We start from the raw sequence: 26,241 nt of genomic DNA on the forward strand, positions 1-26,241 counted from the left end.
TGCACCCAAGCAGAGTTAATGTCTCAGTGCAAGTCGAAAGGCAGTCAGGCAGAAAGAAGCCCCCCACCTCCTTGCTTGGGGTAGGACCACCCTTCTTGTTCTCTTCATGCCTTCAACAGATTGGCGGAGGCCCACCCACATTAAGAAGGGCCAGATCATCTTTGCTCCATCTACTAATTTAGATGTTAATCTAATCCAGAAACACCCTGACAGACACACCCAGGATGGCCAGTCAAGTTGACACTAAACTTAACCATCACAAAAGACACCACATTTATAAATTTTTTTAAAGGATTTTACTTGTTTATTTGACAGAGAGGGATCACAAGTAGGCAGAGCAGCAGGCAGAGAAGGGGTGGGAAGCAGGCTCCCCACTGAGCAGAGACCCCCAATGTGGGACTCGATCCCAGGACCCTGAAATCACCACCTGAGCCAAAAGCAGAGGCTTAACCCACTGAGTCACCCAGGCGCCCCATAAATATTTTGTATTTTCTATTTGCCTCCCCCCGCCACCCCAATCAGTTGCCTTCTGTGGGTTCAGTCTACAGCCCTGGAGGCATCCCTGGAAGCCCTCTTCCCTCTCCGGGTCTCGGTGTTTTTTCAGGGAAAGGTGAGATGGAGAGATGGGCCTGGGGATCCTGCTAGTTCTATAAGGGACAATAGGTCTTCTGACCCTATATTCCGTTATACCTTGAGATTTTGAAGCCACGATCTAAAGCAAGAGTCAGCAATTTTTTTTTCTTTTTTTTTGCAAAGAATCAGATAGTAAATATTTTCAGCTCTGACTGTCTCTACCATAATTATTTAGCTTTGCTTTTGAACACACGAAACAGCCATAGATGATGCATGACAAACGAAGTAGGTGGGTTTCAAGAAACGCTATTTACCAATCAGGCTGTGGGCTGCCCTGGGCCTGTGGGCCAGAGTCGGCAGACTCCTGGACTAAAGGGAGCTTGTTTCCAAAGACTTAATTAGTGATTGTGATAAAGGTGATAAACGTTCAGATGATGGTAATGATGAGGAAGATAAAAATGCCTCTTTGCCTTCTCCCACATAAGGCGTATGTATACATTTCTTAAATCTTAAAATAATGCCAACTGGCTGTAGGCCATATAATTCCCCCCACCCCTAGGGATACACATGCCCCGACCCTCGGAAACTGTGACTTGCTTGCCGAGCCTGCAAAGGGGACTTGCAGACGTGAGTAGGACTGTTACCTTACACTGGGGAGATTATCCTTGATTATCTCAGTGGATCCAATTTAACCATGAGGGTCCCTAAAAGTGGAGAGCCGCTCTTGGCCAGGTCAAAGAGATGTCTGAGTGACACAGACTTGACCCTCTGGGGCTGGCTTGGAAGAGGGGAAGAAGCCAAGAGAAGCAAGGAACTCCTTGGGGCCACTAGGAGCAGAGAGGTAAAGAGACTCTGGAAGGGACACATCCTTGCCCAGACCTTAATTTTGGCCCCGTGACACCTACATGACTGTCCAATAATAAATTTATGTTACTTCAGCCACTCAATCAATGGTGACTTGGCCACAGCCCCCACAGAAAACAAATACACTACCTCCCCGAGAAAATCTCCACACCACAGTCTAAATGATTGGCCATAGTGACACTACCAGGAGATGCCCACTATTCACATACATTTTTTCAGATTTTTCTATATGGATTCAGGCAGCGAGGAAGAAAAAGAGAAATATAAATACATTGTTTACATTGGATATAATGCATATCCTGTTTTATTTCATTTAAGGTTTTAAAAGAATTTTCCTGTGCCAATAAATTTTCTTCAAAAACATGTTTTCTAGTATAGATGAGTCATAATTTATTCACATTCCCCCTTTTTAATTGTTTCTAATCTTTTCACTAGTATAAAAATTGCCAAGGAGAAAATTCTTGCACATATTGAAGTGTTAGAATGTGTTAAGGTTACTATCCTTTTTTTTTTTTTTTTTTTTTTGCCATAAAAGTTGTGACTATTTTTCCCCCAGTCTTATTTTAATTTATTCAAGCTCATCTTGATGTATAGAGATTTTACATTTCGCTTGAGTCCAATAGACCCGTGCTTCTCCATCCTGTCTGTTCTTCTATGGCTGAGAAGGCAGTTCCCGCTTGCAGACTGATGTTTTCCTTCTAGTTCTTTGAGGAACTTATGTTTTCACTTTTGCCTTTAGTCTAGCTGGTATTTATTTAATTTCCCAATTAATGAAACACTGCTGAGGGGCGCCTGGGTGGTTCAGTTGTTAAGCATCTGCCTTCGGCTCAGGTCATGATCCCGAGGTCCTGGGATCAAGTCCGGCATCAGGCTCTCTGCTCCGTGCTTCTCCCTCTGCCTGCTGCTCCCCCTGCTTATGCACATGTTCTCTCTCTCTCTGTCAAATAAATAAATAATTTTTTTTTTTTAAATGAAACACTGGTGAACAGTGTTTCCAACACCTTCTTTTGAAGGATCCTTAACTTAGGCCATGGGTGTTGAGTTCTGGCTGTCACACTCCACTGCTTCCAAAATGTATATTCCCTATGTTAACATCTCTGAAATTCGGAGGACCTCAGCCCTGGGTGGGTGCTGCCTCTAATTCCAGTTCTCGGGGGAGATTTACTTTTTTTCCTTCCACTCAATGCCAAGGTTGAGATACAGACAAGTCTTTGTTGTCCTGTTCTGCATGATGGGTTTCTTTCTAGTGGACATTTACACCAAGAATGTAGCCTTTGGTGCCACAACAGTGTCCTTGATGGACTTGATCTGGAACTTACTCTGTTACTGGTACATAGAGTAGTATATGCCTTATAATCAGTATTACATTTTAACTTCAAGGAAATATGCTGTATCATGGGTCACATGTAACACATCAGGTTCAGTTTCTGGGTTACTTTTTTGCCTCTCCTCAATTATACCAATAATGGTGGTGTTTTGAAATCATTTTGTTTCAACATCTGGTAGGATAATTTCTTCCTCATCATTCTTTCTTTCCAAAATGTTCCTGACTACTGTTTCCCATCCCAGATTAACATTAGAATTAATGTTTCAAGTTCTCACACACTATCCACATCAATAAATGAATAATTTAAAAAAAAAACTCTGCTGGAATCTTTATTGGATCTTTATTAATCCTATGAATAAATATAGGAAGAATTGATACCTTTACAATATTCTGAAGCTAATATATTTCCTAATCAAAGTTTAACATTTTTTATTATTTTAGAGACTTTTATCTTTTGTGTGATTAAAATTTTATTCATATCGGTTTTTTCATATTTCTGGTTAATGACATTTTTTCCTAGTTATATATTTTAATGCCACTGAGAATAGATTTCTGCTTTTGCTGATTTTTTATTTGGTTACTTTCAGCATACAGTATAGCTAATGATTTCTGTATTTTGATTTTGTAACTAGCCACCTTTCTGAACTTTCTTAATCAATCTCAAACTGTATGTATATGATTTTAAGGTATCATCCACTTTTGGATCAAAATTTTAAATGTCAATTCTTTAGGAAAATCGAAGAAACACTTCCATGTCCAATAAATGCATTGTTTGTGAGATGCGTTCTGAGGGTTAAAATCTCCTGCATTTGAGAATGAAGAGACTTGGATTTTATGAGCAGAAGAACCATATTATTGACACATAATTACAGTATTATCTGTTTTCTCAGTTTCTCTGCTTATTTTTCTCTTATGTATTATTTTACTGGCTAATATTAGTGATGTTGTTCCTGATTTTAACGAGAAGGCCTCTAGTCCTGTAGTTTTTAATTACTTAACTTTTTTTCAATGTGGGGAAGGTTGTTGTCCTTTTGAAAATCTGCTGAAAGATAGGCATCGTCCTCCAGATAAAAGCAAATACGTGCCCACACCCAGACTCAGAATTTCTCTACACATCACCAGAGTTCTTAAAACCTGATTAGGGACTTTTTTTTTTTTTCTCTAGAATTTTACCTTTTGGAGAAATGTTAAATGCTAATTTCAGATAGAAAATCTTTGGGGGATCAGCCAATTAAGGAACCCTCTCTTGATTTTGGCTCAGGTCACGTTCTCAGGATCGTGAGATGGAGCCCCAAGTCGGGCTCTGGGCTCAGCAGGGAGTCTGCTTCAGATTCTCTCTCTTCCTCTCCCTCTGCACCCCCCACCAAAATAAATAAAATAAAATAGTAGAAAATATGTGCCTGATTAGGACCTTCTCTGGATTTTTATTTTATTTTCCCTCCTTAATATCAGTAATTAGTGTTGAATTCTGGTAAATACCATTTAGGTTATTGTGGTAGAAGGAGTCATTCCTCCCTGTTCTTCAGGCCTCCTTGTTTTCACACACTTTCCCATGAGACCTGGGGATCCCCCCTAGAGAGAAAGAGCCGATTCCGCTGCCTATTGTTACTGGGCACAGGTTTGTGACTTCTTCCCATCAATTGGGTGTTAGCTGACTACGTGTGAGCAGGAGCTAAAAATGGGCCCATGTGGTTGGCCATCCCATCTCATGCAAAATTCTTCTATCACCACTAGAAAAGCATGTTCCATACTAACCTTCTGCTGCAAAAAGTAAGAGAGATACAGGGGCAGAGCTGGCTCTAAGGGTGGAGCCATATAAAGCCCAGTGACTGCTCTCAGCACCTAGGGAGTGCAGGTCTTTGCCATGTGGCCCTCTCCACTGAGCCATGGGTCACAAGGAAATCTACTTGAGGGGAGGGTGAGAGTCACAGCTCTAAACACGTCAAAGCGCTCACCTGATTAGGTCAGGCCCACCAGGATACCCTTCCTTTTAATAACTCAGCATCAACTCATGAAGAACACTGCATCTACAAAACCCTTACCTTTGCCATATTCTGTTGGTTAGAATAAGTCACCACTCCCCAGGAAGAAGGGATTATATAAATTCCTACCGTGTGGAGGCAGGGGTTATATTAATTTATTGGAGATAATCTTAGAATCTTACCTTTTACAATTATGTATTTATTTTTACTGGTAATATTATTGTTTTACCATTTACCATATTATTAATATAAATATTTTATTTTAATATTAACATGTTAATATAATTAATGCATAGTAACTATTAGTAGATATAAATAATGCAACATGGTTTAACATGTAAAGATCACATTTGCATGTTGATATAATAAACCATATTAGTAGATGGTTAATTAACTAATATGGTTAATCATATAATATGTTAATATAATCTTTATATGTTAAACCATTTTGCATTCCTGGAATAAATCTCATTTGGTCATAATTTATAATTCTTTAAAGATACTGCTGAATTTATTTCATTAGTAATTTAATTTGTTCTTCTATTCTCATGTTCCAATAGGAGATGGGTCTGTAGATTTTCAGCCATTCTTGCTCGGTTTGGTAGGAAAAAGTAAAGCTGACATGCTGACATGTGAAACTCCTTCAGAAGTCTGCTGTGTCTGTCAGGACTCAGGAACGCAGAACTGCCACATGCATTAACAGAGTAAGAATGAGAACTGTTAAGGGGAGAGAGGATCTGGGGACGTGAAGGGTGGGTAAGGGGCACGCTGAAGGATGCTTGTTGCTGGAAAAGTTAAAGCTTGTAGGAAGATTGGAATGCCATGAGCAACTGCACTGAGCTGCAGGGGGAGCTCACTGAGAAGCCCCTCTGGGGAAACCTACCTCTGTGGGCTCTAGACAAGCAGTGGAGGTGGTCTGAGAGGTGTGGTTTGAAGAGGAATTGGACACAGGGTAAGGAGTGGAGGGAGGATAGCCCTTCTGCCTGCCTTACCCTCTGATCATGACTTGTCCCTCCTTCCCATACTCCAGCTGTTCTGGGAAATGCAAGTGCAGCAGTGCTAAGTAGACAACACACAAACCACACACACCTACTTTCATTTGCTGAAGTCGGCAATGCTTCAGAGGGTATGGGAATGATATACTCCTTGAAAGATAGAAAGGACTTATTCACAGACCTTTTAGTGCCAGGCCAGCTCACAAACAGCTCACAAAGCAAGGCTGTGGGTCAGCTAGGGAGAGGGGTGATTCTAGGCTAAAGTAGCAGACCTCTGTGCGTTCACAGAAAGCACAGATGTCTTATTTGTGCACTGACAGCCAGCATGATCCCCACAGTGGTCAGGGCACCTCCCCTGAGTGGAAGGACAGGCAGGTCTATGCTCAGAGGGAACATGGAATGGGAAAGGCTGCCTTCCTTCACCATCCTTATAGCTTTAGCTCTTCCTTGTCAACTTTAAAAGCTTTTATTTTTTTTAAGTAGTTACAAGTTTTAAACTAAAATAAAAACAACAACAACAATAATAATATTGTCCTTCCAGGGGAGATTAGTTCATTTGTTTTATCATCATTGCCAAATTGCTCAATGGTATGTTCCTCCCTCAGCCATCTCTTTTGTTTGCTTGTTTTATGCTTTTTGAGTTGTGTGTCCTTTTCATATGTTTCCTTTAATTATTTTAAATTTAAACATCAAGGAATTAATTCTGGTATTTTCTTAAAGTGGAGGAACAGAAAGTTAAGTGTGGTAGTAAACATTTGAAAACACAATTGGGTCTTGCTTAATACTTGTTTTAAATTCCTTGTCTGATATTTCCCAAATCTGTGTCATTCCTAAGTCTGTTTCTAACACTTGTTTTGTCTCTTCACTCTTGCCGTTTGGTGTGTCTTGCCATGTTTTCTTGACAATTAAACAGGTGATGGGCAATTGGCATTGAATTAAATAGGCCTTTACTGTGTGGATTTACATTACATTCTGAGTCTAAGTACCAGCAGCTTCAAATTTCTTGTGTCTGTGTTTCTATCTCCCCTCTTGACTTTGGGCTTCCTTACGAACACCTCCTCAGATAGAGTCCACAACTGGCAACACACTCAGCTGGGATCCACTCTCGCTATATGGGCAGTGGGCTACTGTAGGGCAGGATTGGGGAGAGGACTGTTCTGTAATATTCTGATTAAATCCCAGTATTTAAGTGTTTTTTAGTGATATGACCCTCATAAGCATATGTCAGTTGGTATAGCTTGCCCCTGCTACTGCCTTCTCTGTAGCATTCCCAAATAACTTTCTGGAAGTTTTATTCTTGTTGACTATGTTCCCATCCTGAATCACCCTTTATGCATGTCACAAAGTCTGGAAGGGCCTTCAGTGGGGATGAATGCCCTTCCTGAGTGCGGTAGTATTTCAAAATTTCACTTTAGTAAATCTACTTCCCTTGAGAGTAGGATTTCGGCGTGGAGATGGCTTTGGGAGCAATACTCAATCAGCACACTCTCTCTCCCACTGCCAGAGCTATGAGGAAATCTTCCTCTCTGGTCACTGTGAGACTCCTGTTGGGGTCCTGGAGGTAAAGGTCATGAAGCTGTGAGGGCCTCTATAAGATTTTGGTCCCAGAAGTTTTTTATTCTTTCATGAGCCCAGATTCAGCTTCCAGAAATTCTTCAGTTATCATTTAACAGATCCTACCAGCTTATCATTCCCATGGCTTCAGCTCAACTTAGTAGTTTTCTGTTGCTCTGTCTCTCTGGGTGGACCCGTTTCTCTAGGTTAGAGAGTGGCTTTGCCCTGTCACTGTGTTTCTCTGATGCGTCCCAGAAAAGTTGTTGATTCCCAGTGTGTCCAAACTGTTATTGTTGTTGGGACAAGAACGATGACATTCAAGTTCTTCAGCTCCATATCAGAACCGAAACCAGAAGCCCTCATTATGTTTTCACTTAGATATTAAAAAAAGAGTCTTCCATAGATTATTTTCATTAATTCAGATGTAACTCTAGCTACTCATTGAAAATATGGAAGTTGGCAGCTTGGGGTTCACTGTATCAATTTAAATGCATCTTTGTAAGGATGCTTTCTTTTTTTTTAGACTAGAAAGAGGCCAATACTGGCCTGGGGGAAAGCATTGCAAATTTTGCCATTGGTCATGTATATATACTTTTTAAAGACTTATTTATTTATTTTAGAGAAAGTGTGCAGTGGGAGAGGCAGAGGGGGAGAGAGAAGCTCAAGCAGATACCCTGCTGAGCACAGAGCCTGATATGGGCTCAATCTCACAACTCTGAGATCATGACCTGAGCCAAAATCAAGGGTCAGATGCTTAACCAACTAAGCCACCCAGGTGCTCTGGTCATGTAATATATATTATAATGTGAAGCCTGTGTACATCTTCTTTCATCTACTCTTGAAGACATCACCAAGCTAGACTTCATGGCTTCCTTAAAGAAGAAGGAAAATGGTTTCATGGGTCTCCTGAAGTCAGGAGGGCAAAGGTGGCCAACTGGTTCACATGTTCCATGATCCTGGGAGAGGACCGTCATGACGAATGGACACAGTCAAGGAGAAATGACAGCATCTAAACATAGACAATCCTGGGGCGCTTGTGTGCTCAGTTGTTAAACGTCTGCCTTCAGCTCAGGTCGTGATTCCAGGGTGCTGGGATTGAGCCCCGCATCGGGCTCCCTGCTTGGCAGGAAGCCTGCTTCTCCCACTCCCACTCCCCTTGCTTGTGTGCCTTCTCTCACTATGTTCTCTCTGTCAAATAAATAAAATATTTTAAAAAATAGACAATCAATCGTAGTAAACGACAGTTATTTTATACAAACAAGTATGAAAAATATAAACCTTAAAATAAATTGAAATAATTCAAATGCAAATTTGTACCATAAAGACCTGTTGAGATAGGAAGCAGGGGACAGGATGGAGCCGGTGACAACAGACCAGGGTGTAGTATAGCATGACCTAGTATTCAAATCAGACTTCAGAAAGATAGCCTGTTTAGTTGCCTAACGTAGCAAGACTAGGAGAGAAACATAAGGAGGAGGAAACTAACTTTGGTTGAACACCTATTGAACCACATTTCATTCGCTCATCTATTTATTCATCCATTTCAATGAATTGCTGCTTTCTTACTACACACTATGTACTGTTCTTGGTGCTATTCATTGAAAATTAATGGGATCTAGTCCATTCCCTTGGGGAGCTTATAATCCAGTATGGAAGGCAGACAGGGAGCCAGCTCAGTACACTATAGTGTAAAATATAATAAGAGAGGAGATTACATGGATTTCTTTGGAATATCCTAGGAGGAATCTGAACACTGCCAGGATAGTCATGCAGCACAAGATATGTAAGATGTCAGGGAGGAGACTGAGCATGGGGAATGACAAGAAGAGTAAGCCAGGCAGAGGGGAAGCACGCATGAAGACCCGAGGTGTTGAGGAGCCTGATTCTTGAGAATTGTTGAGACTGATGTGGGTGCCATTGATGGTGTTCCAGGTGGGTCAGGATAACGCCCTCATCCTTGGACAAGGGGAGCGATGGAGAGATTTCAGCAGAAGAGCTGCATGATCACACCTGTGCTTAGGAGACACCATGGTGACAGTTATGTAGGAAACGGGTTGATAGGCCAAATACTGACCACACAGAGACCAGTAGAGAAATCCATGCGGAAGTGACCCAGGCTCAAAATAAAGGGTCGTGGTGAAGAGGGAGATGTGGAGGAGGACCCACCAGATATTAAGAAGGTGAAGTGGGCGCCCCTCCATGGCTGGTCTGATGGAAGGTCTGGGGGTTTAGGAGGCATATGCAGGGTCCTGGGCTGAGAGATAGTCATGGAGTGATGGACGAGTGTGGGATGGCTACATTGACTATGTTTGGGGGTATCTGGATGGAGCATCCAAGTGCATGGATCCAGACTTTGAAATTAAGGAGGGACCCAAACATGGAAGCCGCTGTAGACGAGGAGTTCTGAAGGGGATACGATCAGTGCCCCACCAGTGTTCCCAAGGCCACTCACATTAGCTGTTGCATGGACCCCCCACCGCCCCATCTGTGCCTGTGTCTCTTTGCTGGAGACTGTCTCTGGCCTTGGGCACTGCCTGATGTTGGCACAGAGCAGGCTCAAAGTGCTGGGAGGGGAGGGAGGGATGCTGCTGGCTCACTACCCAGCTTCCTGGCCCTTTGGGGTGCCTTGCCATAGTGTGTCTTAGGCTCGTGCTTCTCAGAGCTTAGCCTTTGTTAAAACCCAGATTCCTGGGCACCCCTCAGACAGTCTGATCTAGTAGGTCTGGTGGGGAAGAGTGGGATGAGATTGGCATTCCAAGCCGTTCAGTCTTGCTCCCAGCAGCCTGAGTGGTAAGTAACCCTTGTTAACACACACCCTGTGGATTCTTCCCTTCCCCGTCTCCCCTGGGATCACATCCCAGAAGAAGTGCCATCATCCATCTCCCTGAGGTCTGTTTTTGAAAATCTTAATTACAATATCCACTGAGTCTCCATCTTATTATGTCAGATGGTGTTGAGGTTGGAGGGGGCAATTACAGTAACTATTTCTGAATTGTCATCAGAGTAAAAGCAGAAAGGCATCCATGAGATATCCTCAGGTTCAAATGGCAACTAGCAAGTTGTGCCGGATCCCCCTGGCCTCCCTTGAAATATGCCTGAAAATATTCATGGAGACAGGGAAGAAAATCAAAACAGCCTGGAATCATGGCTTATTAACCAACTATTTTTAAGGACCCTGGGGCCCATGTGAGCCAACGGTCTATGCCACAGCCCTGTCTTTCTCTGCTGTGTGCTCCCACCCTCGTGAGGAAGAGCTAATTATTATTACTGCCATCACTGTTGTTGTAGTATCTTTGGGGCATTAGTGTTGGCTTATTTTTACCATTATCTTTGATGTCATCACTCCTATTATTATGTTGTGGCCTTCTCAGGAGTCCATGAATCCCCTGAAAATGGTGGAAAATATGGTGCCTTTTTCTGAAGGGAGGGTTCCCCTGCTTGGATCTGATTTTTCCAAGGAATCCTCAATATGCCAACAGCCATTGAGTGAGAGGTCAGGTATTAAGCCCACAAAAGTGAATGGTATTATAAAGAGACAAGCAGTTCTGTGTGCAGATTGAGAAGGTGATAGAATGAGCACCAGCCCCAGGAGTGGGGAGACAGGCAGGTGCTGTGGGCGGCGGGGAAGGGAGAGAGCCAATGGTCAAGATCCCCAGAGGAGCGGGAAAGGAAGAGAGGGGGCAGTGTCTGAGGTGTCTCCAGGCTGGGCCAGGGTCAGGGGCCTCCTCGGGTGGCCCAGACCCTGTAGGGAGTGACCGAGATGTGTGCCAATGGACCCGGAACATTCAGAAAGCCAGGCCTGCAGGACAGGAGGTGGGCTGGTGGGAAGAGAGAAGATATTGAAGGAAAAGCCAGGGGGCCAGGAATGTTGCAAGAAGCATGACATTTTTCCATCTCTGTCTGAAATAAAGAGACCGAGGCTCAAGGAAGTAAAGAAATGTGCCAAGCTCACTCAGGTCATTGAGCACAGAGTGGAGACTGGCTTCAGTCTGTCCCTCTTTGGAGCATCCTTCTCCATGCATAATTATTTCTTCAAATTGCCAAGGAGTCTCTGTGGCCATGACTTAAAATCTCAGATTTGCACAACTGCAACTTTGGGCTAAAATTCCTCTACAGGTCCCTTCCCACAGTGTCAGCTCTGGCCATTCTCAGGGTCACTCTCCAGGGTGCAAGCACCCCAGGAAGGGACAGTGCAATGGAAGTGAGAGGGTCCGCCATCAGATGTCTCCCCTGACCTTTGGCAGAAAGCTGAATGGACCAGATTTCTCGGGCAAAGCAGAGGAATTGTCCAGAAAATGGGAAGACACTGTGCCCACTAGAGTTTTGCTTAGATGTGACTTGCAGCAATGACGCCCACGTCTTGATCCCATCTGTCCTCTGATGGCCTGGTGGAGCCGCTGGGCGGATGCCGGCAAGTCATCAGCCTTCTCTGGAGGGCAGGACACTTGCCTGAAAGGACATAGGAGCCGGTAGGAGGTCCGGGCAAGGGTGCGCAGTGCCTGGGCCTGGACACACATGCCTGTCTGAAGAGCACATGAGTTGAGGAGCAGAATTCACATGAAGACAGGAACACTACCATCCTTGGCTTAGCAGAAGCCACTCCTCATGTGTACCCTTCCCGCATAGACCCAGACCGGAAATGCCCTGGTCGCTGCGACAGAGGAAGATTCATTGTGTGAGGACAGGAAATAAAAGGGACCGAAGTGTGGAAGGTGGACACAAACCCAAAACTCTGACCGCAGCAGAAATCCAGCCGCCAGACTCTGGAAAGGTCCCTCAGTACATGATCACTGTCTTCCATGCTTGAAAATGCCCTACCTCCCTTCCCCTTTCCTGCGATTGACCGTGTCGAAGAGACAGTGGAGCCAGGGAAGAGAGTGGTGGGCGGTCAGACAGCGGACAAGAACTTGAAGCTTCGTGAATGTGTGCTGCAAAAGAGACGGTGAGGAGAGCGGACACAGGAACAGAGGAGGGACTGAGAGCCCAGAAAGTGCTAGACCATCTTCATCCAGCAAAAATACAATCGGCATGAATCACCAAAAAAAAAAAAAGGAAAGAAAATTAGGACTTGATCCCGACAAAGCTATCAAATATCAATATTTGACATTTGACACAAATACAGATTCACCCAGTTTATCATTCACTCTCATACCCTCGAAATCTAACCTGCCAGAGCTTCCTGCTTTCAGGAGCGTCCCACACAAGCTTCCAGAAGCAAGGCGTGCTGCCTCAGTAGGACCCGAATTCAGCACCACAGTTTCTTCTCTGTTTGCTGGTGAAAGAAGTACTGAGCTACCTCAAGGAGGAGAAAGTTAGAGCCCAGCCCCCAAAGCCAGATTCACTCAACAATCAGCAGAATCGTATCCTTGTCTGACAGTTGGTGGCCCCATCCTGTGACAAGGTGGGGTCTGCTTTACAAAGTCCTGAGAAATAAAAAGAAATGCCAGGTGGTTTCAGACCAACCAGACACATGTGAAATTGTGGCAGACTTAGTTTCGAGTCAGTCTTTTGAGCTCATCACGAATGATGGGCACAAATACAGACTCAGAGGGACCTATGTCAAATTTCAGTTCTGGGGCTTGGCCCCGTGCCCTGGTCTCCGACAGCTGGCTCTGGTGGGCCCCAGCTCGAGGGAGTGATACTCGGATGAGATGCTGTATGCAGACCATGCGGTCTGGGGCCTCTTTCCTAGCAGGTGCTCGACGACTAAGCAGGTATTGGTTCTCTGGTCACCTCCATGTTTCTAACAATGGAATCATTCGCAAAGATCTCTCCTAGGAGCCCTTCATCTTAAAGAACAATTTTTTTTTTAAGATTTTATTTATTTATTTGAAGAGAGAGATCACAAGTAGACGGAGAGGCAGGCAGAGAGAGAGAGAGGGAAGCAGGCTCCCTGCTGAGCAGAGAGCCCGATGCAGGACTAGATCCCAGGACCCTCCAATCATGACCTGAGCCGAAGGCCGTGGCTTAACCCGCTGAGCCACCAGGTGCCTTTAAAGAACAATTTAAAAACATGTAATTTGGTTTCAGTTGTCCTTTCTAAACTGTGCCTTGTTTGTGCTGTAAAAAGACAGCCACAAAAAACACAACAGAAGAAAGGGAAGCTCAAGTGCGTTAAGGAATGAAACAGAAAGCCTAAAGTAGCTGCACTGATGCATTTTGCCCTTGATAATGATAAGGGGAGGGAGCCAAGGTGACGTCCACTGGAATGGGGTGGCGTGGAGAGAAGGGAAGGCACACTGGGAGAAAAGGAAGGAAGAAGGCAGGCCTTCCATCCAGCCAAATGCTGCAAGGAAATGTAGCCATTTCTCTGCCTCCCCCGGTGATCTCCGAAGCCACCTGGACTCCCTGGGCTCAGAGGGGCTCAAAAGGTTTCCCCTTACCCACTCCATGGGGAGCCATGTCCCCACCTGCGCTCCCCACCCTCCCCAGATTCTCCTAAAACTGCCACAGGAGACAAAAGACAATATGATTTTTATCTGCATTTAATGCCATATTTTATTTCTGATTTCTGGAAGCGGTGTTAGGAAGGAGGGTTTCCTTAAAATGAAAGGTAACCACACAGAATTCACTTTCCCAATTCTGTGCTCATCTTTTCTGGCCGATTCTTCCCTCCTTTTTGGGACAAGGGGAGAAATGTGAATTTGGTTTATAAAAGTAAAAAAGAAAAAGAAAAAGCCGTGGACAGAAGCATGCCCTTCTCTTCTGGTTCTTAGCATGCTGGAATGCACCTGTGTTAAAATATGAAGAAATAAAACAAATATAAATTATGCATTTTCCAACTTAATTTAAAATGCATTATGCTCTGCTTTGTTCTCTGGAATTAGTCTTATTAAGGGGACAGATCTGTATGGATTAATTTTGAGTCAGTTTATTCACTTCTTTGTAATTCAGTGGCAAGGATTTTTGTCCCCAGGCATCAAATTAATTTTTTTTTTTTTACTGTAAGTAACACACACAAAATATAGACCTCTTTGTGTTATTTCTTTGTTTACCTAGCAAGCAACATATTCCCATATTATGTTTCCACCCAATCTTACATCTCTCCCTTTAAAGAACAAAACTTTCCAAATGATTTTTAAGGCAATGTAACCATTGTCACAATATTGGAGTTGAACACAATAATACCATTATCCTCTTCCTGCTATTCATTTACAGAGAGATCCACATGGCCTCCCTCCAATTCAAACCAGGAGGCCACCGGCCCCAAGCCCCTGCCTCCGATAATTCTGGCAACGTGTGAACTGATATTTTACGACGATTTAAAATATGTACCAAATCATCATTTTTAAGTATTGTTTTAGTACCGTAATTCTTCGTTCCGCTCAGACGTTTTAAATCTTTATTTTTTTCCTCCCCCCCTTAAAACGAGCAAGAAAATAGTCTGCCTTCTTAATTAGTCTTCTTTAAACAAAATATCCTTTCATATGCGCTAATAAAGACTAAGGATCCTTCCTCTCTTGTTTAAATAACTGCTTGCTGTGGTATAAAATTGTAAGACACACGATGCAGATCAAGTTGCGGGCTTGAAGTGGGGAAGAGGAACAAGCCGAGCCATAATAAGCAGATTTTAATGATTTACTATAAATCAGCATTTTTGCCCTGTCAGTGAGATTGAAGAGGCAGACAGCTCCTCACATGTCTGCCGAGCAAATGTCTTCCTGATGAATCATGTGCCCTGAATCACTGATCACAACATTCAAACGGCACATCCAAATAATGAGGGAAACATATACACAGCCTCCCGATGGCTGCTCGAAGACGGCAGGAATATATGTTTTTTCGTTGTGTGGTAGTTAAACCCTTACATTGATCCTCCCAGGGCTCCACGGAGGGTAATGGGAGCGTATATTACCGGGTTAACCGTCGCTGCCCTAACGTGGACTGATCTGCATAAATGCTCTGCCCCACCCCCAGACTTTTGATGAGAATCTAATCTAGTCTTGCAGAGAAGGGGCGGCGGGGGGGGGGTAGCAGAAAGACGGGTGGTGATGATAAACCTAAATGCAGAGAATCTGGCCACAGAGACCTGTAAAAATCGGAGCTAATTTCTGTTGGGTCAGAGGCTTGTTGCGTCTGGGGGCAGCTCTTCCAATGCCCCCAGCGGTCAGGCCCCCTCCTGCCCCAAGCAGGATTGCTTCCTTGATCCGTGTCTAATATGCCCCCCGACATAAAGGGTTTCTGGGTTTGGGACCTAGCCCTGGAGAGAGGAGCACTGTGGAAGGTTGAAAGGGTCTATTTAGAGGGTAGGTGTACTGGACCCAGTACATCTACTCTTACTAGTACACCCCAGACTGGACCCGGGGGCTGGGGGAACCAGGCGCAGATGCCTCTGGCTCAGACACGGAGCGCAATCTCTGCACCTGGTTCCATCTTTCACATGCAGGAAGCCTTCCCTGATTGCCTCCTTCAGGCCCTACTCCTCTACAGCTCTGCAGCCTGCCTTCAGTCTCATATGCATATGCCACTTGTCCATGGTCATCCCTATAGTCCTCCTAGTGGTCACCCATCCTGGGGCACAGCGGCTTTCCCAGTTGCAAACATAGCACATTAACCCTTTCGAAGCCATTACAATATCTTACACATAATATGGGTTTCAGCGTAACCTGCTCACTCCATGAGTAATGGATGAATGAGTGATGGGGTCGTTGCAGCCAAGGGGGGACCAGCCAAACTCAACGGGATCACAGCACCCTGAGACCCCAGGATGTCAGAGACAACACGACATCGTCCTGGGGCCAAGGGTGACCCGTTGCCTCCTACCAGATTCTAACCCTGCTCCCTTTGGCTTCCACAGTCCCGCTTCGGTGCCAACAGAGAACATCCACTATGGGCTCATCCAAGGAAGCTGACCTCTGCTCCAAGGAAGCAGAAGACAAGTGTTCGGGAGTGAGCAGGGAGGGGCCTTTGCAAGCCAGCGCCATGTGCAGGGGACTAAAAGGCACTCACACTGGATGGTGTCCTCAGGGATTTTATTTAAAATACAAATCCAAGAATAAATTAAAGCTACCTCATGCCCTGCCCCTAGCATGATGAACATAATTAGAACTCTGAAATTTTTTCCAGGAACACCTTCTTGCTAATGAGAGCGGACTTGCGTGGTTGATTTGGGGACACCTGCCCCTTCACCACCCAGGACTTCATGACAACCAGACAAAATTTTCTGGTCTCCAAAGGTGCCTCTGGCAAACTCAGAGACATTCAACCTCAGTTCCTGGCTTATCCCACTCCAACCCTTAGCATACCTGCCCCGCTTCGAGGCAGGGTATGCTGGGGCCTCCAAATGCCCACAGTCAGTGCTCAGCTCATTGCTCGTTCTGCGGATGCCAAGATGCACAGGAACCCCGGGGCTTGCCTCTAAGAAGCTCGCCATCTGAGGGAGCTGCTGGAGCGGCCTCGCTCCAACCCTGGACGTAACCACTCCTTGCCCTGCTGTTGGGGAAGGACCCCCAATGGAGCCTGAGCTCATGCTGGGGAGGAGGGCAGGAGCAGGCTCCGAACTCTGGGATTCCCACCGCAGTCCTATGCCGGGTGCTCCCCACTGCTCTGCTGAAGGCAGGGGGAGCTCGGCAGCCCACACGTCGGCTGGAGCGTCCACCTCTCTCTCAATCTACTTAGTATTACAAATACAGCTCCCCTCGCCCCTGAAGACCCTTCTCGTCTCCCACAGTGAAAGTCATCATTCCTTTCTTGGAGTCTTTTAATGCTCTGGATATTTAGTTTATTCATTCATTCATTCATTCATTCATTAGTAGAAGGCCCCCTGCCTGGTGCTGGGTAATCCAATGTGAGGAGAGGCTTCACAAGGCATTCTGCCCTCAGGAACTTCTCCCCTAGACTGGCTACTCTGCCTGCTCGTCCCAGCAAGAAGAATAAGCGGACTGCCGTCAGCCAGGCCGTGGGGTGTGAGACATCCCTTCCTGAGTCCGCTTGGAGCATTAGTTGTGTGCCAGGCGGGGTCACCCCCAGGGGCCACAAGGACCTGACTTGTGTTGTCACACAGAGGCCCCCCCAACACGGTACAGAAGGACCCCTCACTGGTTGAATGCTCCTATGTCACCATCTTGAAATTCTCAAGGACTCGTGAACAAGGCACCTTGCATTTTCATTCTGTAAAATTACTTAACAGTCTGGATCCCTTCTTTCAAGGACTTCCAAGATGCAGGAAAGAAGAAATAAACAAGCAAACAAATAAATTAACAAGACGTTGGGATGGGTCATAGTGGTGAGATAGGGAGTGGGAGGGGGTTACCACAGACAGGTGGCAGGGGTGGGGGTAGCCACCAACAGGAGATACACCAGCCAGCCCCACCAGTTACATAAGGTCACATTTCTGTTAAGGTCTGGATGTGTGGGAAGATGGAGACTTGGCCCCTCTCACCCGATGGGGAAATCGGGAGGGTAAGAAGGGGACTCCTGTCACCTCCGTTCCTGGGGTCAGCACAACTGGGAGCAGCAGGGAGGAGCCTCTGTGATCAGGCTTCCTTGTTTCCTGGTCGCTTAAGTCTTGCTCCATTTGTCCTCGGAAAGCTCCATGGGAAAGGCGGGGAGTCCCACAGGGAACTTTGTCAAGACTGGCCGCTCTATGAGGAGCCCCACTCCTAGGGGCATCCTGGGCACTTTTGGATGGAGCCAATGCTGTGTCCTTGGCCTGATGTTCAGACAAAGGCCAAACAGGTCCTGTGCATTCCCTCATCTACTGACCACACCAGCCTCACTTCTTGTCAATCCCAAAGTGCTCCTATGGGCTTGTCAGTGCCTTCAGGGCAGCCTCCTCGACACCTGTTAAGTCAGGTGTGAATTCTTCTACCCCAAGGCTGGCTTTCTGTCCAAGTCCCTGGAGAGGAGTGGGGTGTTGTGCCAATTGTTTGTGGCTTTACCCTCAATTTGGAGGCTCGCTACCTTGTGCACACCCCACCTCCACCCGGGTTTCTACCACTTAAGCCTCAGCCTGGCTTTTCAGCGAAAGGCAGAGAGTGCGACACCCCGAGGTGTTAGACGCTCACAGCGGTCCCTTCCCCATCTACAGGGTGACTCTCTCCCCCAGCAGACACTGGTTCCCTGTTGCAACAGGCACCAGACACAATTCAACCATCGTGATCTTCATGCCAGAAAGGAAGCTTCCTGAGGACAGCACCTTAGCACCCGCCACATTTTCGGGGTTACCACAATACCTGGCACCCTCCAGCCCGCGAGGGCTGGATACCTGGCAGGTGTGCAGCTGGGGAGATCGGGATGGATGGTGGGGACCAGGGAGGACATGGTCCCAGGGCAGCAGGAATCCAGGCTTTGTGCAAGGGAGCCTGCAGGAGACTTGTCACCACAACAAGGAATGACACGGAGCACTGTGCAGTTGAAAGCAAATTTCATCCACAATGTAATTATCCACCCTGGAAAAGAGGGGTCCCCTCTCCAGGGACAGCCATCCATGTGAGGCGCAGGAAAATAAACTCGTTCTAGGTCAATTTAAAGGTTAAACGGAGGTCAGTGGGGGGGAGGTGGTGAGACAGCCCCCGACAATGGGAGCAGTCTCCTGGCCACCGGCTCAGGACTTACACCTTTGGCTCTCACACTCATCTGGGGGGAAAAAAAAATTGTGAAGCAGATAATTGGATATTAGTAGACATACCATTTCAGTAATCTCAGAAAATAAAAACAAGAGTGATTACAAATCCGGTGGCAGTTACTTTAGAAAGATAGTAACGTGTAGTTCCCAGTTTCTCAGACTGTAACTTGTGCACTTAACCACTAATTTCTCCACTGCTCCAAATGCAGTGTATACATTTAGCTCAGAATTTATCATCGCCGTTTGTGTATATTACACCAGCGGTATAATCCATCCTCATGAAGCTAATGCTTGGCATTAGGAAAATGGACTCCGTATGGGTCCTGCCAGCCTCTGGCCTCAGACACACCCCACCAGACGCTGCGGGTTGGTGCCCCCCACGTCCCGCCCCCCTCCCTGAGTGCTTGTGGACCCATGCTCTGGGCAGCATCTCCAAATAGCATGGTCTGATTTCTGCGAGTTGCTGGTGTCCATTGTCTGTGGATGTAAAAATCAATGACCTACATAAGATTTTGATTTTGCACCAGGAATTGAGAGAGAGAGAGAGAGAGAAAGGCTGGGCAGGGGGGGTGGTACTGAGATGCAGATAGAACAGAATGAACTGGTCATGTTAAAAATATTAGTATGTTGGGCTCAAAAAGTATATCTTCAAGGAGAGATCTATTTTTTCCCCTTTGAACAGGAACATATTTAATTTCATGGTCGTTTGATTAAAACAGTTAATTGTATTAATGTGTTATTGAGCCGAGAGTGCTGGTCATTCCTAGGTGGACAGTCCCCGGGTGCAGAGAATAAAACCCCCTAATTCCAAGGCTGCCAGGGAGCCAGAACCAGAACCTGCTGTTGAAACCTCTGCGTGTATTTTCAATCCTTGTTTTTATTTTCTTAAAAGAGAGAGAGAAAAAAAAAAGCCTCAAACTGCTGATTTCTGCAGAAAAATCTGCAAATGAACTGTTCTATTAGCACAAACATACCAAAGTCTTTAGAACTCCTCTCTTCAAAAGCATAATTAGGTATTTATTTCAGACATACTAACATCTTTGCGGTAGCTAATAAGATGCAGCCCATTTGAATATTAATATAATAAATGATTAAATTAAACAGCAAGATTCAGACTCAGAAATAGCCTTTATAGGTCCCAGGGGGTCACTAAAACTGTTTCCATTTCTTCCTACAGTTAACATAGTGCAAGGGACACGAATGCATAGAGCAATATTTGTCTTATGAAACGCAGAGTTTTATATGGTGCTATTCAGTTTTATTACTCCACAGTTTGAATCTGGGGCCCAGAGTGAAGTCACCATGCTGAGTCCTGACAGCAGCTCTTCCTGTCTCCCTCCTCGCCGGTGTTCCAGAAACCTTCCCCTTTCTGGCCAAGCGTTCCCTCTGACTGTCTGCACACTTATAGGTACCCGTGCAGGCAGGAGAGCACGAGGTAAACCCACCATGCAATTCAAAGACAAACAACAAAACAAAACAGGCACTGCGTTGCCAACTGCCCAGGGTTCCTTTTGCGTGTCTGCATGGGCGTGTTTCATGCATCCACAGCGGCCCCCACGAATGTGGGGCTGCAAGGCCACGCCCAGACCTGGGTGCAGGCCCCAGCCAGCCACTCCAGGATGTGCCTGGCCTTTCATCTCCCCACGAGGAGGGAACCCTCCCCCCGCCCCGGCTCCACCAGATAGAAAAGAATGGGCAAAGTCGGCAATTATAATTGGCCATTATTCCAATAAAGGTGTTTCCCTTTTTAAATTAGTCCATGAAAACTGCACACTCTCCAAATCCCATGAACCTGAGAAGTGTTAATAAACATCTGGCCATGGTTTTTGCTTAATTAGCATTCCTTAGTTTGGACAGAAGTCTGTTTATGTAAAACAAAACACACGCCTGCGCCCGCGCACACACATATTCTGTTTTGTAGGCCCCGAGTCCTCAGAAATCCAAGAGCAGCCTCCCCTAATGGTCGGGGAGAGGCTTGGGTCTCTTTCCAATACTCCTATTTGTCAACTGAGCAGCGGGAAGAGACAAGCTCCTTGGATCTGCATTCTTAATTTTATTATGCAACAATCAGACCCAATTCCTAATAACCTGATCTCCTCACGCTGTTTGAAAACACGCACGTCTCCAAAACGGAAAAATATTGAAGCTTGGCGGCCAGCGGGAATAAAATCAGAAACAACACAAACCAACCTCCAGCGTGTCCACAGGCCACATTATTATTATCTGCAGCCAAAAATCTCCCAGCCCTATCTCTCGGAGGAGCAGCCTTGGCGGGGAGGTAATGGATACACCATAACCCGGCTTGCAAGACTCTCCTGTCTAAATTAGATAAAAGAAAAGTAGGAAGAAAACTCGAAGATAAGTGGTACAAAGTAAATCAAAACAAATCATCTTACCAAACTTTATTCACATCTGATACCATTTTTAGAAATTAAGGTCAGTTTTGTGGAACTAATAGGGAGTTATACCTATATATCTTGGACACCATGACAAAGCTGGAGGGGAAGATTTATACTGCATGGTTGCAGATGCAGAAGAAAGATATGAAAGATCAAATGGAAGTGCATGATAACAAATGAAAAATGGTCCCCACAGCCCATAAATTAATTGAGAAAAGAAGGTTGTCATTATTTGAACATGCTTTAAAATAGGGTATGGGGTCCAGATGGTTGAGGATAGATAGGCCCACAAGTTTGAGTAATTGATGACTTAAAAATAAAACAAGATCTTAAAGGAATGAATCACAATAGGCAAGTTAGAGGAGGAATATTATAAGAGAAAGGAACAGATTAAAAAAAAAGCACACAAAGCAAAAGATAAACCCCCAAATCCCCAGGACCATTAAAGCCAAATGAAAGCATAAAAGCGAAAAGGGCATTAGTGGAGATTCACACATGGGGGAGAGGGGGTGAGTCGGAAACAGAGTCCTAATAAAGCCACGCTTCAAATGTTATTTCATTAGCCTACCAAGCTTTTGGGGGCTTTCTGCTGCAAACACACTCCTTTTTTTTCTTTCTTTCTTTCTCTTTTTTAACAGTCTCCAGATAGGGCTGTGCTGAGGTGGGCCACAAACCTTGCAAATAATAGTTTTCTGCTGCTGCCTCTTGAGCTAATCCTCCACTGGAAAATTCAGAAACCATTTGCCTTTGGGGAACCTGTGAGGGGTAGTTGGCAGCTTGGGAATTTTCTTTGTGGGGGAAGGTTACCGAAGGAACAAACCTAATTGATTTCCCACAGCCATGGAAGACCGGACCTTTCTCTGAGGAGGGGAGAGCACTGCCCAGATAAACCCATGTCCTCTCTTTCCTCCTGCCAATGGGTAGGAAAGGTGGGGCTTCTCCATCGGTCCTTCTCCCAGAAACAATGTTTCTGGTGCAACTAGGAGCTAAGTGAGTTCTAAACCAACGTGAGTCTTCCCTGCCTCCCCTCTTCCCTCACCGCCTCCTTCTTTCCTCCTCTCCCTCCTCCCCTGCTTCCTCTCCCTCCTCCCCTGCTTCCTCTCCCTCCTCCCCTGCTTCCTCTCCCTCCTCCCCTGCTTCCTCTCCCTCCTCCCCTGCTTCCTCTCCCTCCTCCCCTGCCTCCTCTCCCTCCTCCCCTGCTTTCTCTCCCTCCTCCCCTCCTTCCTCCCTTTCTCTCTTCCTCCCTCTTTTCTTCCTTCCCTCTCTCCTTTTTCTCTCTTTGCCCTCCCCATCCCTTTTCTGTTCCTCTTTCCCCCTTTTTAACCAGAATTCCTTTCTTCCTCCCCCCCCCACCTTGTTTTTTAATCACTACTTGTACGGCCATCTGTAATTTCACCCATATCCTTGAAATACAGGAAATGGAAGCAGCGGTGCAGTGTATTCCATATTTATGACTTCTCAGTACATTAGAGCATTTACTGACTTTGGAGAGCCCCCATCGGAGCACACGCTGCTCCGGGGAGATGCTCGATGTACGAGCCAAAGCAGGACACTGGGGCCACGAGGAGCCTGGGAGGTATGCAAAGCACACTCACAGAGGCTCCCCATCAGGGCTCTACTTGCTCCTTGTTTCTTAGATTTTTCCCTTCTTTACACACACACACACAGGCACACACACACACATTTTTGCCCTCAAAGCCACATATTTGCTGCTCATGCTAGGAGGGTATTATGAATATTCTGAATGAAAATAGAAACCTCAGAGATAATGCAAGGCACAAAGGCCAGTGTCAGTGCTGGCTCCTCCCCTTCTCCTCCACCTTCCCCCTGGATGCACCCCCCACCCAGCCCCTCACTTTAAATTCCTTGGCAACTAATTACTAATGACAAAAAATATAGAAAACAATGAAATTCCACTGCTGTGGAAAGCACAGAACCACAGACTACCTTCCCATCAAGAAACAGACTGTCGTACTAAAGAGTGTACAAAATGTGTGCCTGTGTGAGCACATACATGAGTACACACGCGTGTGTCTGTGTGTGTAGGTGGGAGCAAAAATGTGCCACTATGACAAAATCAAGGCAAAGTTAAGGAGTCTTTCATCCATTCACACTCCTGTTATTAGAGGTGCATTAATCTCCAAAGAGAGACACACATGGGATACACCAAAATATGGCCCTAAGTGCTGAAGGCAAGCCAAAGGACTTGAAAATAATCTGAAGACAGAAATATATAGGCAGCAAACATTTCAAGAGAAGGAGACTTGCCAGCAGGATTGATTTGAATACTCTGCCTGGAGATTTATTTTGCCTTATCGTCATAAAAGGCGAATGTCCCCCCCCCCCCCCCGCAGACAGTGAAGAAGAGGGGATAAAAACCTTTTTGCCCGTGTGGCAATGGCTATGTCTTAGTAAAGGCTAAAAATGGATGAGAAGTATCGGAGAAATGAACTTCTGTGGTTTTCAGAAAAAAAAAAAAAAAACGGTTCAGAATAGATGAGCCAACTCCTTCACATGTTCAAAAGAAAGAGGGAACAATCTTGTGAAATGCTAAGGCAGTGCAAAGTGAATGTTAAATAGTTTTTATCCACCAAAAAAAAAAATAGACTTATTCAAATGCATGTCTTGCTTGTCTTTAACTAAAGTGAAATTTCTTAAATCCAGCTGTAGTCTTATGGGCGGCGGGGGGCGTGGGAGGGGGGACAGCGGAAGCACAGAGCATCTTCCCTGAACCGAGCATCGTGTCATTTTAAAAGCAGAGGCACACGCTATTGATTTTTTTTTAAATACAAATTTGGCAGATTTCACATGATCCATTACATTTCTCAGGACGGTTAAGATGCAGCTTGCATGATTTATTCAGAATAAGGTCCATTTTTAGCTATATTTAAGTCTCCTATTTGTTATTTAACATGTGTTTAATGTTTTCTGTCCCTGCTGTGCACAGCTGCGAGCTGCTATTTTTTGGCAATTTTTGTGACTGGGAAGTGATTTGTGTCTTTGCATCTCACCTTTCTATTCTACGGCCTGCTGTTTTGATTTTTTTTTTTCCCCAAACTTTGAGGAAAAGTTGCTCTGTGTCGTGACCTCTGCTTCACTTTGCTGGGCAAACACAAAGGCTTAAAGGACACAAACAGCCATGACGAACCCCTGATAGGCTTTTTAGAAAGACGTTGCCCGGGAGCTGGGGAGCACTGACATTTCAGGAAGTTTACATAAAAAGGCAAAGTTCTTCCATCTATGGCAGCCCCTCCTCGGAACGGATCGAAGGCGGTGATTTGGAAATACGTCTGTTTCCCAGCAAGAATGTCTGTCTCGATTTGATGTGAGGCTGACACAGTTCTCAAGGACGCAGCCAGGTGGGAAGTGCTGACACCCCTGTCACTTGGAGAGGGGACACGACAGCCCCCTCCCCACCCAGCTATTTGGGCAAACACACTCCAAAGTTCTGGAGGCAATAGCCCCAGCGACACGCTCAGACGAGAACGGCTTTTCTGGAAGAACCGTTCCATTCAGAAGGAAGGCACGTCTCACACTGTGCTGACTTCTCCCAGCGCCAAGTCGAAAATGCCACTGCAGCCACCACGGCGTTTGCCTGGCCCGGCGCACCTGCCAGGACACGCGCCGGAAGTCAGCAATCAACCCGGCGAAGGACAGAGCAGCAGCCGCCTCAGCCGAACGGCAGGCTCGCCAGCCCGGTTTGGCTAGATCACACATAAGTAAAAAGTCTGTAAGTGTTTATCTGATTCGGGCGAACACGGTGATGGCATCAGATGACTTGGTGATTTATTTTTCCGAAGCCGAAAGGATCTTCCTTAATGTTGCTTGATATATGCTAACCTTTCCTTTATAGGGTCTGCAGTGGAAAGCCACGTTGCTGTGGTTTCATCCTGGCCTCCTACTTATCTAAAACACACTCTCCGACTGTGCTGGGAAAATTGAATCTTTTCCTCACAATCTTACTGACATGAAAAATATATAATACAGTAAATGATTAATGCAGTTATAAACTATACCTGAGATAAGATTTAAGTATTCATATTTCTATCATGTTAATACAACACGATAAACCCATGAAGCAAAGTTGACCGGGGCATTTGTTATTCTGTCCAGCGTTCAATTATTCTTTGTCCAAATACAATTTAGGGGCTTGCTGTAAGGCAGTCACTTGGTGCAAGACATTATGTGCTTCTGGGAGATAATAAGCCGCCTCGATGGTCAGCCTCGGAGACCCCACTCCATAAAAGGCTCTTCCCAGCCCAGGGAAACGCTCAGAGGGAGAACACGCGCCTTGTACCCGGGACGGGCCCCCCGAAAAGACCATTTGCGCCAGAATGCCAAGCTCGTTGTATTCACCCTTTCTCCTTTGTGTAAGAAAGTCTCCTACTCGAGGAAAACTTACTTGCCGTAATCCAGAAGGAAGCTTAAAAGCTGCCTTCCCCTCACACCGGAGATCGCGTTTCATCTGTGACTACAGAGAAGCCCTTTCTTTGTCGGCTCTCTAAATGGCCCCCATTCCTCTGCTGTGTAAGTTGCTCACACACGCCAATGTGCCGTTCACCACCCACCTCATTATTTTTATACTTCGATGATGTCGATTTTGATTTTCAAATGCCAGCCATTTATAGCTCATTCTAAAACACACACACACACACACACACACACACAATTAAGTGATTTGAGATCTCTGCCATTAGCCGGGCTTTTCAGGGCCTGGCATGAAGTTGAAGAAAGGCAGGATGGCACGGTGGTCACACACCTGGGTCTGGCATTCCGGATCTGTCCCCTGATTAGCCACGAGACCTTGAACAAGGGACTTTACCTCCATGGGTCTCAGTTCCCTGCCAAAGATAGAACAATGCTTTGCACCCCTTAGGGATGATAAGCGACCACTAACAGAATGCGGCATGCAGTAGAATCTCAATGACTTTCGTGACTGCCTACCGAGGTGCCACAATTCCCTGACGGCTCAGGACAGTGC

Source organism: Mustela lutreola, chromosome 16 (genome assembly GCF_030435805.1).
Source record: "Mustela lutreola isolate mMusLut2 chromosome 16, mMusLut2.pri, whole genome shotgun sequence".
Lineage (NCBI taxonomy): Eukaryota > Metazoa > Chordata > Mammalia > Carnivora > Mustelidae > Mustela > Mustela lutreola.